The sequence below is a fragment of the Atractosteus spatula genome, unplaced genomic scaffold (genome assembly GCF_055471065.1).
Source record: "Atractosteus spatula isolate fAtrSpa1 unplaced genomic scaffold, fAtrSpa1.hap1 Scaffold_9, whole genome shotgun sequence".
NCBI lineage: Eukaryota > Metazoa > Chordata > Actinopteri > Semionotiformes > Lepisosteidae > Atractosteus > Atractosteus spatula.
This window is the reverse complement of record NW_028296923.1, coordinates 13,893-17,526: the sequence shown is the minus strand read 5'-3', so window position 1 is coordinate 17,526 and position 3,634 is coordinate 13,893. Positions and strand designations below refer to the sequence as shown.

The 3,634-nt window shown below is 39.6% G+C and overlaps 1 non-coding gene across 1 annotated transcript; it reads left to right on the top strand.

The window, feature by feature from the left end:
• The first annotated feature begins 828 nt into the window (after window positions 1–828).
• trnas-uga (transfer RNA serine (anticodon UGA)) lies at window positions 829–910 on the top strand. The gene has a single exon. It is a non-coding gene; the product is annotated as a tRNA-Ser (tRNA).
• Window positions 911–3,634: the final 2,724 nt, after the last annotated feature.

The window sequence follows — 3,634 nt, the reverse complement described above, 5'->3', positions numbered from 1 at the left end:
ACTCAGTGCCATACTAATGTAAACGAAGTAATACTAAGACATGCTCTTATGGATTTGTCTTACCTTGAGATATGTAATTGGATTTCAGGATTAACTTCCACATTCAATGTACTGGTGATTGTTTGCCTGGTCAGTACCTGGATGGGAGACCTCCAGCGAACAATTAAGCTTGCTGCTGGAAGTGGTGTTAAGAGACTCTTAAGATCTTCCAGAGGTGTCTGTCCAATAGCACTAGTTGCCTTAGAGCTGGCTCAAACATTGCTCAAGAGTATACCTTTCACAGATGCGCAAAGATGAATGATGGGGGTGCACGCTTCAAGGAGCCTTCCAACTGTAGGGACTGATTAGAGACGATCCGTAGCGTGTGTTCGTTTCCATAAAGGCCCCGTGTCTCAACGGTAGGACGGAGTCAAATACTGCCTCAACACGTAACAGCATTATATTAAACCGCAGGACTTGAGGGCTGTTTTGTTTGAATGTTCAAGGCATTCGTAAGAGCGCAGGTCAAGGGCCATTCGTGCATCTCCTGTAACTCGAGTAAAAATGCTATTCAAAGTGCAGTGACTGAAATCGTCGTCCACATTTCTCCGTTGTTGATTTCTTTCTGTCTAAGAAAGTTCTATTTTCATGTCCGAACGGGGAGACTTTATCATTCCAACTTGAAGCCACCCTTAAGTACTCTGAGGTGTGTGTGTCTGCTTGCACTTTTGGCGTAAAAGGTTTCTTAAACGGAGAGCGAACTTGAAAAAAGTTGCCGCCGCCGCCGCCGCCGCCGCCTCGCACTCCCTGTTCGATTGTAGCAAGAAGGCAGCGGGCGCAGCGCTCGCTGTAGTCGTGGCCAAGTGGTTAAGGCGACAGACTTGAAATCCGTTGGGGTCTCCCCGCGCAGGTTCAAATCCTGCTGACTATGGCGTTCTTTGCATTTGGTCGTGTGCGTGTGTGAAAAAGGACCAGCGCTGTTTTGTTTTTGCTGGGGCCTTTAACACTCTAAATCGCCTGGACCTGCTGCCTTGGAAATCGATTCTTCAGCACCCACGAGTGACGCTTTGCGGCTGGACGCAGATAATGATGCTTTTTCTGCAACTAGCTTTCCAGCAGCTCCGTACTGAACCCGTTCTCCATTGCAACATAGCGGAGGCTCTTCACGTCTATAGCAAGGCTGTGTAGGACCGCATACGCCAAAGTGACTTTTACACAGACCACATGAAAGGCAAGCAAAATACAGTTTTAAAATTCCAAACACTCACAAGGTCAGAGGAACAGCGATGACCTGAACAGATCTGTTACAGAAGTCTAGGTTGACCTTTTTAGAGCTGTAATTGTATTTTTGTTTAATAGAAGATCAAATCCACTCCCATGTACCAGCACCTTACAGTTTATTGATGTTAATTGTGTTTAAGTAATAAGATTGCTAACGCTGTTGGACTTTAGCTGGTGTTTTTTAGAACAAATTGCTTACTCTTCTGTAAGGAATATGCAGTACGCGCCTTTGTCAGTCATTGCTCACCATACCTGTAACTTTCTTATCTAACTCACTACCTCAAATGGTGAAGGTCCACAAACATAAATGAAAAAAAAAACCCTTGTTGTAGATGAGGTGCACAAAAAAGCAGCCCCTGATAGTGTATAACACATTTATACTATTGCAGAGACACATGTAACACATATATATATATACTGTATATATACAGATGCAGCCATTCAAAATGCATGAGGTATTTCGCGGCATACCCCGGTGGGCGTGTCACAGTATCACGCGGTATGACGCAGTTAACGTGGTGTCACGTGGTTAACTATCTGGCGTTGCCTTGTAAAACCGCCAGGGGGAGCTTAACCTCTCATGTACATTATTTGAGCCTTTAATTTTGAACTGTGTATTACAGCATGTTAATCATCAGTCATTAAAATGTTGGTATATTTTATGAAAGCAAGATTGCTCAGTTGGACAAAAGTACACAACCTACCTTTATCAGAAATATCAAAGCCTTTACTGAAGATATTACTAATAGTATTAATAATGGATGACTTTGAACAAGCTGTATACTCAAAGTATAATTTCTTTAGCACATTTGTACAAGCACTTGGAATCTGTCCAAGCCATACTTTGTCAGGCATTTTGTTTTACTTCAACGGGCATAAAAACTTCCTTGCTTTTAACAGGGCGTTTCATAATTTCTAGCTACGAAAATGATTTAAAATGCGACACCTATCATTCAACTAGAGCTTAAAATATCACAAGGAAAAATACACACCGGTATTCCATTTCTCCCTAAACATTGTAAGCTTCGAAGTCTTTAACTAACGTGATACCGGAGTCAACAAGCATACTTTTAGAATTTGATTAAAAGGGAATATAATATGGAATCGCGTATCTCAAGAAATTAATAACGGTATGATTATATCCGTGTACTGCGGCAGGGCTGTGTAGGGCTGTTTCGCCTGCCTGCTCATGGGAGCTGTCTTGTAGCCTACTGGTCTAGGTGTGTGACTACCAAATGGCAGGTTGTGTGTTCAAATCCAGCTGGTGCTGGACCTTCCAGTTTTATTTATTTATTTTTTAATCACGTAACATAAGCATATTACCGTATGCAAACTGTACTGTATACAATATGTATATGTATATTTAATGTCTTAACTGTGCCCGTTTAAGTATTGAATATTCATATCTAATTTTCCACTGAAGGGAAATCTTAACATAAACATACAGTATATGGCTGGTCTCGGTACTTTAAAGAAAAAAATACACACCAGTATTCCATTTCTCCCTAAACATTGTAAGCTTCGAAGTCTTTAACTAACGTGATACTGGAGTCAACAAGCATACTTTTAGAATTTGATTAAAAGGGAATATAATATGGAATCGCGTATCTCAAGAAATTAATAACGATATAATTATATTCATGTTGCAAAAGAACTGCAACGGACATAAAAACTCCCTTGCTTTTAACAGAGCGTTCCATAATTTCTAACTACGAAAATGCCAGGTGAAAGGATTTGTAAACATATTTTGTTAAAGCAAGTCAGTTTTTTCTGCTACACATAAAATACATTTTTCCAAGAACGTTTAGCCTTTGTCACTAATGAAACCACTAAATAAAGACATAAATATAGAAATCTAAAGATTTGTTTTATTTAATGTTGGTAGCAGGATGAACTGTCAGAGTGTATATTTTGTCGCAAAGTTGCTGCAAGATGTTAACAGTGAAAAAGGTATTTAGAAATGAGTTATTTCAAGATGAAAAAGAAAACATACACGAAACATGGTTTCATTACGACCAGAATCGGTCTTGAGATATTTTTAACTTGATTTACAGTATTTGAGAGGTATGTCTTAACACCGATACTACAGTGCTTAAGTACTGCTCACGTATATGTTTCTAGGTTTATATTATGCATTTCATACGGTCAAATTACTTTTGAGCAACTAATAAGAAGCGCGAAACGGTATGCGTGTTACTTTCGTTTTGTGCTGGGAGCCATGGATTGATTAGAGATATCAAGTACATACAAGTCATTTTTTAAATGTAGTTCGTCTTGAAAAAATATTACGAGTACATCATCTATCAACAATCACACAGGTTCTGTTTCCATATTGCGGATTTTGGTTAGGTATTATCAAATCCAGTGGCGCTGT